A 15,147-nucleotide genomic window follows, 5' to 3' on the forward strand; every position below is an offset into this window, starting at 1 on the left:
AAGCCTCAGCAATGGCAGACACCCCTCCACCAGCCAGGCTGCCATCTCGCAGATTGATCTCTGACTGCCGTGCTAGCAGTGAGCAAGGCTCTGTGGGCATGGGAACCACCGAGCCAGGCACAGGAGAGAATCACCTTGTGTGCCAGTTGCTAAGACCTTGGGAACAGCACAGTATTTGGGCAGGGAGTGTCCCGTTTTTCCAAGTAGTCTGTCACAGCATCCCTTGGCTAGGAAAGGGAAATCCTCCGACTCCTTGGGCTTCCCAGGTGAGGCGATGCCCCACCCTGCTTCAGCTCACCCTCTGTGGGCTGCACCCACTGTCCAACCATTCCTAGTGAGATGAACCAGGTACCTCAGTTAGAAATGCAGAAAACACCCATCCTCTGTGTGGATCACTCTGGGAGCTGCAGACTGGAGCTGTTCCTATTCGGCCATCTTGGAACCTACCCTCTATTGTTTTTTTGACTTTTTAATAATAGCTATTCTGACTGGTGTGAGATGTTATCTTGTTGTGGTTTTTATTTGCATTTCTCTGATGATTAGTGATGCTGAGCATTTTTTCATATGTTTGTTGACCACTTGTATGTCTTCTTTTAGGCAATGTCTGTTCATGTCCTCTGTTCATTATTTAATGAGTTTATTTGGTTTTTGCTTGTTGATTTGTTTTAAGTTCACTAAGGATTCTCAATATTAGGCCTTTGTTGGATGCATAATTTGCAAATACCTTCCCCATTCTGTAGGTTGCCTGTTTGCTCTGTTGATAATTTCTTTTGCTGTGCAGAATGTTCTTTAGTTTAATTATGTCTCACTTGTTTATTTTTGTTTTGGTTGCAATTGCTTTTGGGGACTTAGCCAAAAATTCTTGGCCAAGGCCAATGTTGAGAAGAGTATTTCCTAGGTTGTCTTCCAGAATTTTTATAGTTTGAGGTCTTACATTTAAGCCTTCAATCTATCTTGAGTTAATTTTTGTATATAGTGAAAGGTAGGGGTCCAGCTTCAATCTTGTACATATGGCTAGACAGTTATCCCAGCATCATTTATTGAATGAGTCCTTTCCCCATTGCTTGTTTTTGTCAGCCTTGTCAAAGATCAGATGGTTGTAGGTATGTGGCTTTATTTTTGAGTTTTCTATTTTGTTCCATTGTTCTATGTGTCTGTTTTTGTACCAGTACCAAAAGGTTTCGATTACTGTGGCTATATAGTATAGTTTGAAGTTGGGTAGTGTGATACCTCTGGCTTTGTTATTTTTGCTTAGGATTGCTTTAACTGTTTGGGCTCTTTTTGGTTTCATATGAATTTCACAACAGTTTTTTTTCTAATTCTGTGAAGAATGACATTAGTAGTTTCATAGGAATAGCATTGGATCTGTAAATTGCTTTGGTCAGCATGGCCATTTTTATGATATTGATTCTTTTAATTCATGAGCACAGAACTTTTTGCATTTATTTGTGTTGTCTCTGATTTTGATTTCTTTCAATAGTATTTTGTAGTTCTCCTTGTAGAGATATTTCACCTCCTTGGTTAGCTCTATTCCTAGGTATTTCATTTTATTTGTGGCTATGGTAAGTGTGATTGTGTTGTTTATTTCACTCTCAGACTAGATGTTATTGGTGTATAGAAATGCTACTGATTTTTGTACATTGATTTTGTATCCTGAAAGTTTACTAAAGTTGCTTACCAATTCTGGGATCCTTTTGACAGAGTCTTTAGGATATCCTAAATATAGAATTATGTCTTCAGTGATGAGAGAGAGTTCAACTTCTTTTCCTATTTGAATGCCTTTTATTTCTTTCTCTTGCCTGATCGCTCTGGCTAGGACTTCTAGTACTATGTTGAATAGGAATGGTGAGAGTAGGCTTCCTTGTCTTGTTCCAGTCCTCAAAGGGAATAGTTCAAGCTTTTACCCAGGCATTATGATGGCTGTGGGTTTGTCATAGATAGTGCTTATTATTTTGAGGTATGTATTTTTGAGCAACTCTTGATGTGACTTGATATCTTAGTTCATTTGGGCTGCTATTACAAACTACCTTAAACTGGGTAGTTTGTAAACAACAGAAATTTATTTCTCATTGTTCTAGATGCTAGGCAGTCCAAGATCAAAGTACCAGCAGAATCTATGTTTGGTGAGGGCCCATTTCCTATTCATAGATGGCGCCTTCTTGTGTCTTCACATGGTAGAAAGGGGCAAGACAGCTCTCTGGGAGCATTTTTATAAGAGCACTAATCCCATTTGTAAGGGCTCTGTCCTTATGACCTAATCAACTCCCAGAAGGCCCTGCCCCCTAATATCATCACCTTGCGGGTTAGATTTTTACATATGTACTTTGAAGATACAGAAACATTCAGACCATAGCACCTGATATAAATGTTTAAGTTACAAAAGTCTACTATGGCCATTTTCTAACTACCCATGGTGTTTTCTATTTTTTAATAACTAACAATAGTACTTATTGTTTCATTTTAAATTATGAGAGTAATTTTTGCATTTCTCACTGAAAAAAATTTAGAAAATGTAGAAAAATATTTAAAAGAAAATAAATACACCTACAAATTTAACCCAGGGGTTGGCAAATTATAGCCAGCAGGTCAACTAACTGTTTTTATGAATCAAATGTTATTGGAAGAGAGCCAGAGCCCTTTGTTTACTATTATCCATGGTTACTTTCCACACAATGATGACAGAGTTGTTTAGCTGATTCAGAGACTACATGCCCCACAAAGCCTAAAATATTTACTATTTTACAGAAAAAGTTTGCTGGTCCCTGTTTTAACCCTCTGAAATAATCTGTTATTAGCATACTTTTCAAAGGGATGTTCTAGACATATTTTTAAATAGTCATAGTGTAAATTATGATCACATTGTAAATAAAGTTATATATTTTGCTGATTTCACTTACCTCTATATCATCAGCATGTTACATATAATTATGAAAGATAACCAGAGGCCAACATTTTTAATCATTGCATAATATTTCATCTTATAAAAATATTGTCATCCATTTAAATAATTTACTATTTTTTGCTCTTTTGTCTGACATTTAGGCTTTCTAAGTTTTTGGTATTTTTGGTTTTTTTGTTTGTTTTTGAGACGGAGTCTTGCTCTGTCACCAGGCTGAAGTGCAGTGGCATGATCTTGGCTCACTGCAACCTCTGCCTCCCAGGTTCAAGCAATTCTCCTGCCTCAGCAGGAGTAGCTAGGATTACAGGCGCACACCACCTCACCCAGCTAATTTTTGTATTTTTAGTAGAGACAGGGTTTCATTGTGTTGGCCAGGATGGTCTCGATCTCTTGACCTCGTGATCCACCTGCCTCAGCCTCCCAAAGTGCTGGGATTATGGGCGTGAGTCACTGTGCCTGGCCTCTAAGTTTTTTAAATAAATAATACTGTGGTGAATATCTTTGTATACAATTGCTTACATTTTTATCATTTCCTTAGACTAGATGGTGAATATCTTTGTATACAATTGCTTACATCTTTATCATTTCCTTAGACTAGATAGCGTTAAGTGTAATTATGGAATTGAAGGGTATTGATATTTGTAAGGCTTTGGATGAACATGCTGAGGTTTTAAAATGCCATTTCCAGAAAACTCTGGGCCTCTTGCAAGGTTGTGTAAAATCATTTCAATAAGCTACCACAGTGGAGATGGCTTTGGACTTGAAGAAATTACTATCTTTTCATACTTTAAATGCAAATGAGGATAATTATAAAAATAAACTTTAGTTTGGATAGAGCATTGTTCTAAGTGATTAACATATATTAAATCATTTAATCCTTACAACAATCTTTTGGGATAGGTCTTGTTACCCTATTTTAACAATGAAGCAAGGATTAAAACTTTGACTGACTCCGAAGCTCTTTCATTTAACCACTGTGCTTAACTGCTTGAATATTTCTGCATGTGTTCCTTTTCCTTTTCATATTCACTCTGTGGTTCTACTACTACCAAGGATTGTGTCCTGTGTTAAGTTTCTAGAAAACATGTTTTGACCCTAAAGGTTCTGTGACTTCTAAAATGTTGGAAATCCTTTTACTTTATGGACTGCATCCTGTCAGCAGAGAGTAGTTTAATTCACATTTGATATTTCTTTTACTTTGTTGGGCTTTCTCAGTGTTTGTTTTCCTCATTTTCTCACCTCTCAGTACTTTGTGTTATCAAAACTTATCTCCAAAGTTTAAAGTTTACATATCATGCTGTTATTTTAAAAAGTAGTCTGGTGGTGCTTCTAATTATTGCTACTGCCATGAACACAGAGGCAGGCAGAAGCAGCTCCCAGAAGCTTAATGAAAATGTTATCTCCTATTTTTAAAAAGGATAAATGCAGACACAACTTTGGTTTGATGTTATAATTACTTCTTTTGGATTTCTAGCTATTTTTAAAACAAATTTACACCATTTTGTGCTTGTGTGAAACCTCAAGGATAATGTTCACTAGAGATCCTCCAATTATTTTTCCAGTGAGTAAGTTTCACCTCTCAATTGTTTCAATTAGCAAACCTATGAAAATTAATTAAAATTGTTATGATACTTCCAAAATTATATACCACTGACTACTGAACATAAAATCTTAATCAAAATATTGAAAAGGCTGGAATCCAACTTGCTTTAATTGTCTAATATGCTTCAAAGACAAGCAATGAAAACAATAAGGTGAGTAAAAAGAAGATGCTTTTTCAGGGAGTCTACAGGACCTTTTACACAGATGTTTCAAAATGATGATTTTTTAGCTGGTGAAAAATTATCAGAAAGATACGAAAAATGATGCTGACCATCATCATCATCATCATGATAATGCTGGTTTCTTTCTCATTCTGCTGAGAAACAGAGTTGGTTTTCAGTAAAAGTGTCTACTTTGATGAGGGGAAAGTAATTTCTTTACAGCAAGTCCCTGGAAGCACTGCATGGAGATTATATGTGGCCATAGTCTAAGGAAGGGGCCTCAACTAGTGTTCAAGCAGAGAAAGAAAGGAAGAAAAAAGAGAAGCAGATGGTTTGACTGACAGCAGGTGAGGAAACTGGTGCTCCTACTAAGTGCTAGCCTCTGGGTTAGGAACGTTCATATAGGCTTTTTTTTTTTATTTTTTTTATTTTTTTTACAGAAAACAACCAAGTAGAATTTTGTAAGCATTAACCTCATTGTACAAATCAGATTTAAAGGGATTAACTAAACTACCTAAACCCATACAAGGCCTTCTATCCTCAATCCTCTCTCCGTTTGATGCACAGGCTAAGGTATACAGTTTGGTCATGTCTCCTCATCAAAGCCTAATCCAAATTCCATCCCGCCTATGGTCAGATCCAGGATGAAGGTAATTGTTTAAACTGACTTTTAAAGTAAAATTAGGTAACAACAATGGCAACAACAGCAATTAACTGAGTAACAACCACAGCGACAATAATAACTAATTGAAAATTAGAGTTTATTGTATACCAGGCTAAGTATTTCCTATACATTATCTAATTTTTGCTCCTAATAACTGAATAAGGAAGCTACTATTATTATTCTCTTCCAAATAGGAGAAAACTAAGTCATCCACAGTTTAATATTGGAGTTATGCAGTTAGTAAATGGCAGAGTTTTTATTTAAATCTAGGTCTAATTTTAGAAATAATTTTAATCACTACTTGGAAAATACACACACACACACAACTATGCACACATGTGTGCGTGCACACACACACACACGCAAAGCATGAACGCCATCACGGAGGTATGACCTGAAGCGTGCAGATGTATACAGCTTCTTAAATTAAAACTAGGTGGGTGAGGTAAGAAAGATGTTGTAACAGATATTGATACTAGTAAGTTATAATAGGGCCAGATATTCAACTTTTTAAAGGCTCTCATTTATTTTGTTTTATACATCGAGTCTCAATAGTGTTCTGTTTCCCTTCTAGTATTTCATCTTTTGTTGTAAACATTATGATATTAGGCTTTTTCAGCTGGTGAAAAATTATCAGAAAGATATGAAAGCTGGCACAATTATTGTACCACTGAGAAAGATGTAGCTAAAAGTGTGTTACTGTTTATTTGAAATATTCATATCAATACCTTGTTGGGAGAGGGTCAGCAAATTTCATTTACCGAAATGTGAATTTTGAAACACACTGTATTATCTAGTACACGTAGTAGGCAGTTGATAAATGTTGAAAAAATGTGTGAAAAATAAAGAAATAGTTTTTTATTTAATGACTACGCCTTTTAAAAAATTATTGTAAGTACATAATGGTTGTATATATTTATGGGACACATGATGTTTTCAAACAGGCATACAATGTGTAACAGTTGAATCAGGGTAATTGGAGTATCCATCACGTCAAGCTTTTATTCTTTCTTTTTGTTAAAAACATTTCAACTCTACTCTTTTAGTTATTTTTAAATATACAACAAATTATGGTAAACTATAGTCACCCAATTGTGCTACCAATACTAGATCTTATTCATTCTATTGATAGAAATAGAATGTTTTTGTACCCATTAACCATCTCTACTCCCTCCTGCCCACTTGCCTTCCCAGCCTGTGATAGATTGTTTCCATATCTTGACTATAGTGAATAGTGCTGCAATAAATATGGTATTATAAATATGTCTTTGATATATTGATTTTTTTTCTTTTGGATATATACCCAGCAGTAGGATTGCTGGATCATATGGTAGTTATTTTTTTAGTGTTTTGAGGAACCTCCATACTATTCTCCATAGTAGTTGCACTAATTAACATTCTTACCAACAGAATACAAGCATTCCCCTTTCCCTACATCCTCACCAGCATTTGTTATTACCTGTCTTTTGAATAAAAGCCATTTTAACTGGGGTGAGATAATATCTCATTGTAGTCTAATTTGCATTTCTGTGGTGATTAGTGATGTTGAGAATTTTTGCATATACTTGTCGATCATTTGTCTGTCTTCTTTTGAGAAATGTTTATTTGGATCTTTTGCCCATTTTTAATCAGATTATTTTTTGTTACTAAGTTTGAGTTTCTTCTGTATTCTGTTTATTAATCCCTTGTTAAATGGGCAATTTGGAAATATTTTCTCCCATTCTGTGGGTTTTCTCTTCAATTTGTTGATTGCTTCCTTTGCTGTGCAAAAGCTTTTTAACTTGATGTGATCCCATTTGCACATTTCTGTGTTGGTTGCCTGTGCTTTTGAGGTCTCACTCAAGAAATTTTTGCTCAGACCAATGTCCTGGAGTGTTAAAGACTGTGTCTTAGTAAAATTGTTGATCTGCATAGAATAAACAAACTGCTTGAAAAGAAAGCAGCACTTTTCTTAAGGGCTAGTGCTTGCCTAAGCAAATTAAATGATTAATCAAACACATTATCAGTAATAACTTTTATAAAAATCACTACTCCTGCTATTTTCTCTACTGTTGTTTTTGTGCCAAAAGTCCAAATACAGCTTTCCACATTCTTTCCACCTGATTTAATGTATCAAAGCTGATCTAAGTACCTTCTCCTGTTACATATACATTATATATTTTATTTATAATATATCTCTTTTTGCATGCAAAGATATGCAAAATAGAGTAATTGGCAATATTGGACTTTGGTCCAGTTGGTTTGGAGAGTTTTTGTGCCTTCATGCTTATTCTTTAAGCATCGTGGATGCTTTTTAAACTTTTTCTCTGGATGCATTATAAGATAATGGTATCAACTATGTTTCTCTAACAGTCCATTTATCTAGTGACTTGATGCACAGACAGTCTCTGACTTACAATGATTTAACTTAGAATTTTTGACTTAACAAGGGTGAGAAAGCATGTGTGTTCAATAGAAACCATACTTTAAATTTTGAATTTTGATTATTTTTCCCTGGGCTAGCGATATGCAGTACAAGACTCCCAAGACTCTGGGCAGTGGCAGGGAGGCGCAGCTTCTAGTCTGCCACATGATCACAATGGTAAGCAACCAATAGTCTCCAATGTACTGTGTTGTCAGATGGTTTTGCCTAACTATAGGCTAATGTAAACGTTCTGAGCACATATAAGATAGTAGGCTAGGCTAAGCCATAATGTTCACTAGATCAGGTATTAAATGTATTTTTGACTTGTGGTATTTTCTTTTACTTTTTTTTTTTTTTCTTTTTTTGAAACAGAGTTTCACTCTGTCACCCAGGCTGGAGTGCAGTGGCATGATATGCGCTCCCTGCAACCTCCGCCTCCTGGGTTCAAGCAATTCTCCTGCCTTAGCCTCCCAAGTAGCTGCGATTATAGGCACCCACCACCATGCCTGGCTAATTTTTTTTTTTTTTTTGATAGAGTTTTTCTCTGTCACCAGGCTGGAGTGCAGTGGCGTGATCTCAGCCCACTGCTGCAACCTCCACCTCCCGGGTTCAAGTGATTCTCCTGCCTCAGCCTCTCGAGTAGCAGGGATTACAGGCACATACCACTATGCCTGGCTAATTTTTGTATTTTTAGTAGAGACGGGGTTTCATCATGTTGGCCAGGATGGTCTCAGTCTCCTGACCTTGTGATCCACCTGCCTTGGCCTCCCAAAGTGCTGTGATTACAGGCATGAGCCACCACACCCAGCCTAATTTTTGTATTTACAGTAGAGATGGGGTTTTGCCATGTTGGCCAGGCTGGTCTTGAGCTCCTGACCTCAAGTGATCTGCCCACCTCAGCCTCCCAAAATGCTGGGATTATAGGCATGAACCACCATGCCGGCCCAACTTATGGTATTTTCAACTTACAATGGGTTTATCAGGATGTAACCCCATCACGAATCAAGAAACATCTGTACTTTTCTCCACTGGTATGTGCATCTCTATCAGGTATGATACAGTAAAAGACTGTGATTAATGATATAAGTTCATTTTCATGATCAGATTTTTAATTTGAGGTCCTTAAAACATCTCTAGCAAACCCTGAGTTCTTTAGAACACTATGGAAACCATAGCTGTAGGACATGGAAAAGTGAGAGGCATACACGCATCTGCATTTTAGAATGACATCGCCTGTCATAAAATGGAGGATGAGTTAGTTACAGAGGGGAAATATTAGAACCAAAGAGACTTGCAAGAAAGTTATTATGGAACAGGATGGAAAATTAAACTTTGATATATGTCCTGCACATGTACCCCTGAACTTAAAAAAAAAAAGTTGGAGAAAAAAAAAAAAAAAACAACTTTGGTATATGAATCAGGAAAAAAATGCAACATTTGATAAATAAAATTGATTTTAAAAATTAGTTATCAGGACTGAGGAGTAAGAAGAGATCATTGATGGCTTTTTGCTTTGGAAACTCAAGCAATTAATGGTGAAGCTGTTGAGATATACAAGCATGCTGAAGTCAGAAGTACGTGTTTGAGTTAGTTTATAGTAAAGTGGATGAAGGGTTTGATTTTACACATAGTGAAGCTGAGATACTAAAAACAGCTAAGTGCAGATCTAGAATTCAAAAGAAAGATTGGGGCTGCATATGAATTTGAGAATCAAATTGATAAAGCTACAGAAGTGGAGCCAGGAAAGAAGTGGAGACTGAAAAGAGAAGAGGGCTAAGGGCAAACAAACCCTGGGGATCCTGACCTGTTATGGAGCATGTAGGAAAGGAGCCACCAAAGGAGTCAGGAAAGCTGAGTTAAGCAGGAGACAGTTAACTTTAGAGAAGTTTGCAAAAGAGAGACTCGTAAGTAGAAAGAAGTAGCCAGTGCCAGGCTATAGAGAAATGCAATTTTGCCTCATTTTAGTTTTTTTCCCTCTTGTTAATCCCTATGCACCTCTACTTTCTGCCATCCTTTATCCAAGATTAATAATAATAATGCCTCAATAAATGATTTTTCTCCTACTTCACAAATAAGTTTGATGCCATCAGGCAAGACCTATTTCATACCCATCATCTTTGCCTTCACAACCCTTTTCCTGCATGAATCCTTCCCTTTCTTTTTCTATTCCTAAGGCATCTCTGAGTCCTTTCACTTCTTTTCTACTCCTGACTTTGTTCTCATGATAGCTCCTCTTCCACCTTCTTTAACAAATACAATCTCCTGAAGGCTTCTTCCTTTATTTCTTAGAATATGTATACTTCTCCCAACTTACATTGGCTTCCCTGAGCCTCTGCTCCCAATAACTGTCCTCCTTTCTTCTTTCTGAGCCAACTCCTTAAAAGACATTGTTTATATCCACTAAGTCTCATCTATCTCTTCCCATTCTCTTCTGAATCCCTGCAATCTGGCTTTACCTATATCCCACTATTAAATTCCTCAAAAGCTATCAATGACTTCCTTCTAGCCCAGTGGTCCCAACCTTTTTGGCACCAGGGACCAGTATTGTGGAAGATAATTTTTCCACAGACCAGGGTCAGGGAGATAGTTTGGGGATGATTCAAGAGCATTACATTTATTGTGCACTTTATTATTATCACATTATAATATATAATGAAACAATTATACAATGTGCCATAATGTAGAATCAATGGGAGCCCTGAGCTTGTTTTCCTGCAATTAGACGGTCCCATCTGGAGGTGGTGGGAGACAGTGACAGATCATCAGGCATTAGATTCTCATAAGGAGCCACCTAGATCCCTCACATGTGCAGTTCACAATAGGGTTCACGCTGTTATGAGAATCTAATGCGGCCACTGATCTGACAGGAGGCAGAGCTCAGGCAGTAACGTGAGCAATGAGGAGTGGCTGTAGATACAGATCTTCACTTGCCTGCTGTCCACCTCCTGCTGTGTGGCTGACTGGTACTAGACTGTGACCCGGGGTTGGGGACCCCTGTTCTAGCCAAATCCTTTTCAGTTTCTAAGATCAAGTGAATCAATTTCAGGCCCCACTTTAAACTGCAGATTGACCAGCCTATCTTTAGGTTTCTATGTCACTGTCTCATTCAGGTTTCCTTCCCGTCTCTCTGCCAGTTTTCTCTCTCCTGTCTGCTGTTGTTTCTTCCCCATCTTGTCTCCAACTGTAAGTATTCCCTGCATTGTTGCACTTGGGCTTATTTCTCACTGTACATGCTACATACTTTCAGTATGTATTGAGGTAATACATACTGAGCACAGGAATTTGAGGTTACAATTACCTCAATACAGGTATTGAGGTAAAGGTAAATCAATTGCTATTGTCTAATTCATCCACTCTGCTAGCTTAAATGGCCCTTTCTATTACAATGTCTGTCATGTTTATATCTCCTGTTGACAGAATGATTACCTCTGTGCTGCCATCCCTCTTATGCCATCCATACATTAAAACAACCACAAATTCACAAAGTGACCACAGCCTTGCGAAACAGTCAAGTATGAGGCCATTGCCATTGAGTTGTTTCTCAGAGTTCCTAAGGTCTCCGCTTAGAACAGCGGTCCTCAAACCTAAGATTTCATCAGAATTTACCTGAAAGGGTTGTTAAAAGACAAGTTGCTTGACTCTATACCCAGAGTTTTCTGATTTGGTAGTCTGTGGTGAGTCCAAGAATTTGTATTTCTAACAAGTTTCCAAGTGATGCTGGTGCTGCTACTTCAGGGACAGTGCTTTGAGCATCACTGGCTTACAAAATGGTTTTTAAACATAGCTGCACAACAGAATCACTAGGATAGCCTTTTGAAAATTACTGCTACTCAGGACCCACTACCGGCCTACTAAATCAAAATATCTGGTAATGGGCTCCCCAGCTAACTCTAATATGCAATCATGGTTAAGATACGTATGTTTAGAAGTAGAGGAAAGGAAATACCACTCAGAAAAGCAATAGCCTTAGGTAGGGGTTTACCCCATGGTTTCCTCAAAAGTCCATTAATTCCATAAAATAATAAGCAAAAAGGTCATGTGTAGCCAAGGAGGGAGTGCATAGCCTTCAACATATTCTCCAAAGGATCTGTGACTGCACCACCCAAATTAAAAATCACTAAGGAAGCTGATTCTTAGGGAGGCCTGGTCTGCTTACACAATTTCTTACATTCACACACATCACCATCATATATGTTTCAAACTCCATTCTGTTCATACATTAAGGCTTCTGTGAGAAATATCTGCTTTACGTCGCATAGCTTCAAGGCTTGAAATGTTTATCCTTGCATATTTACTCAGGTTAATAAGCATTTGTTTCAAAGTGCTTATTAAGAAGAAGAATCCAACATCCATCCATCACTGACATGTTGGCAAGAATCACTTTCTCTAGATTGGTTTTATATTACCATATGTCCTAAAGTAATAGATATTTTGAAGGAGCAAAGAAGGGAGTATGAAGAACATTGACAGTCTAAGTAGAGGCCCACAGAGAAGTTTTCAACAAAACCAGGACAATGAGAACCTGAAAGATTGAGAAGGGCATCTGAGTCAGTAAGATATGTGTGAAGAAAGAAAAATCAGAATACACAAAGAGTGATTTTTAACTATGGTACCTGAGACTCATTGTACGATGAAGAAACAAATAGAAAATCGTCTTCCTTCTTCTTTTCTTCCCCAATATTCATCACATACAGATTCCTCAGAATCATTAACTAAGGACTAACACGATCTCTACCAGTGGGGTCAGTTTTGAGTAATGTAAAACATGGGAGCCTTAGAGCCAGACAGAACTGAGCTCCAATCCCAGCTCTGCCATTCACCATCTAGATGGCCTCGAGCAACTGTTAACCTCTCTAAGTCCAAGTTTCCTATCTGTAAAATAGCAATGATAATACCCACCTCATGAGGTTATCTTGAAAAGTAAATGAAATAATTTTTAGTGCTTATTACAGTGCTTCAAACTACCAAGTGTTCGATAAATGGCTGTGTTACTACAACTCAGCTAAGTTATAATCAAATAGGCATTTTTTGGACTAGCCTAAAAATGCGACTATGTATCAATGGTTATTGTCTATGTTCCAAGTGATTGGCTTTGAGATAGATAGTCTTCACTATGAAAACATTTAAATTCTCACTTTAAATTTTGAATTTACTTTATAAACAAACAAATTGTTGTTCCAACTGCCAATACTTTTTGTTTTAGCTACTCAGCTACCATCTTAATCTCACAGCTAATAGAAACTCCTCCCTGAAATGAGAGTTTCTCAGGAACAAGGATCATGTCTTTATCAAATAACCATTAATTGAGCATCTATATGTCAATAACTGGACATAAAAAGATACATACGATTAGTTCCTTTCCTCATGGGGCTTAACTTCTGCCTGGGAAAAATAATATGCAAATACAATTCAAGATTATGACTGTTATAATAAAGATGCATGCCAAGAACTATTGAGTATACTGGAAGAACAGATTTATTTTATCTCATTTGATAAGGAAATCTTCATAAGAGGGTAGCATTAGAACTGAGCCAAATGTATGTCAAACTCAATAATAAATGAAGTAATTCCAGCATTTTGGAAGACAGAGATGGAAGGATCACTTGAAGCCAGGAATTTGAGAGTAGCCTGGGAAACATAGCAAGACACCTGTCTCTACCAAAATAAGTAAATAAAAATAAAATTAGCCAGGCATGGTGGTACATCTTTGTAGTCCTAGCTATTCAGGAGGCTGAGGCAGGGTAATCACTTGAGCACAGGAGTTTGAGGTTACAATGAGTTATGATCATGCCATTGCACTCCAGCCTGGGTGACAGAGCAAGTCCTAGTATCAAATAATAATAGAAACAATAATAATAAGTATAAAACATATGTAGAAATAGATCTACATGGATACTACTGCAGGACAAGATTCATAAATGTACTACTGTGGTATATTTGGATCTTGAATACATAGAATAAAGATTAAAGATGAAATGTCATGGTGTGCATCTAGGCATGTATGATGTATGTAATAGTAAGAAATATTATTAATAAATAGCAAGCTGGGTGACGGGAAATAATGTTAGAGAGGTGCTACCATGAAACTGTATTTTGCAGAGCCCTGGGAACTGAACAGGGAAGTTTAGACTTCATGCAATAAGCAAAAAAACAACATGATGAAAGCATGATGAAAGCAGAGTTGTAGTAAGGTTATTCCAGAAATCATGTTGTGGGTAAAGGATTGAGGCTAAAGATGGTAGACTAGAGCATGTTGAATCAATTTTATGAATGCAGCTATGACCTGTGATAGGGCTAGACGAGTATAAGCATGCGTTTAGAGATCAACTATAGATATAAATGTGATATTTCCTGAATGTCACCTGGGATATTTGAATAATAACATCACTGACAAATATTGCAAAGGTAACGTGAAAGATTATGAGTCATTTTTAAGTGAATAAAATTAAGCGTCATCTTTATGCCAAGTATGTGAAAATATATAATGTTTCAGGCAAATGTATCTAAATAATATGTGCATCTTCATTCATTATTTCCCACAGTATATCTTGTTTCCACAAATAAATTATCTACTTCTGCTGGGCAGAATCTCATCTCATATTTCTCATGCATTCTATAGAGCCTACCATGTAAAAAACATAAAGTTGGTACTTAATAAAAACTTACTATTTGATTAAAAAACTGAGGTCAGAAATAGCGGAAAACTAGCCCATCTTAGATGGTGTCATTAGTGAATAAGAATTATTTATTCCTAATGATATTGATGAAGTGGGAAAAGTTTAACTGTGCCAAGTAATTCTAGACCATAAAACTATAGTTCATTTTTTAAAAATATTCAGTAGAACAAATTTTATGGACCTGAAACATCAAGGGAAATAGTGAAAAATCAAGCTTCTCATCTACTCAGGTGTGTGTAGGTTCCTTTTTTTTTTTTTTTTTTTTTCCACTTTAAAAATGTGATCTTAGGCTGGGCCCGGTGCCTCATGCCTGCAATCCCAGCACTTTGGGAGGCCAAGGAGGGCAGATCACAAGGTCAGGAGTTCGAGACTAGCCAGGCCAAGATGGTGAAATCCCATCTCTACTAAAAATACAAAAATTAGCTGAGCGTGGTAGCAGGCACCTATAATCCCAACTACTCGGGAGGCTGAGGCAGAGAATTGCTTGAACCTGGGAGGCAGAGGTTGCAGTGAGCCGAAATCACACCACTGCACTCCAGCCTGGGCTACGGGGTGAAAATCCATCTCAAAAAAAAAAAAAAAGTGATCTTAAAGTTGGGGTGGGAGAATAAGACAGTAAATCAGCCCAATCTTTTATAGCAGCATATTCACTTCACTTAGAAAAAATGACTTTAATTGCACAGGGATAGAAAAAAAGATACTTGAATACCTTTCCTTGACAAGATTCAGGGCTTTCATGT

The 15,147-nt window shown here is 37.0% G+C and overlaps 1 protein-coding gene across 1 annotated transcript in view; it reads left to right on the forward strand.

The window, feature by feature from the left end:
• The window catches only part of LOC114676301 (uncharacterized), a 778,104-nt gene that overhangs the window by 633,065 nt on the left and 129,892 nt on the right, over positions 1-15,147 (forward strand). The gene's annotated exons all lie outside the window — the stretch shown is intronic.

This window comes from Macaca mulatta, chromosome 2, assembly GCF_049350105.2.
Source record: "Macaca mulatta isolate MMU2019108-1 chromosome 2, T2T-MMU8v2.0, whole genome shotgun sequence".
In the NCBI taxonomy this organism is placed as follows: Eukaryota; Metazoa; Chordata; class Mammalia; order Primates; family Cercopithecidae; genus Macaca; species Macaca mulatta.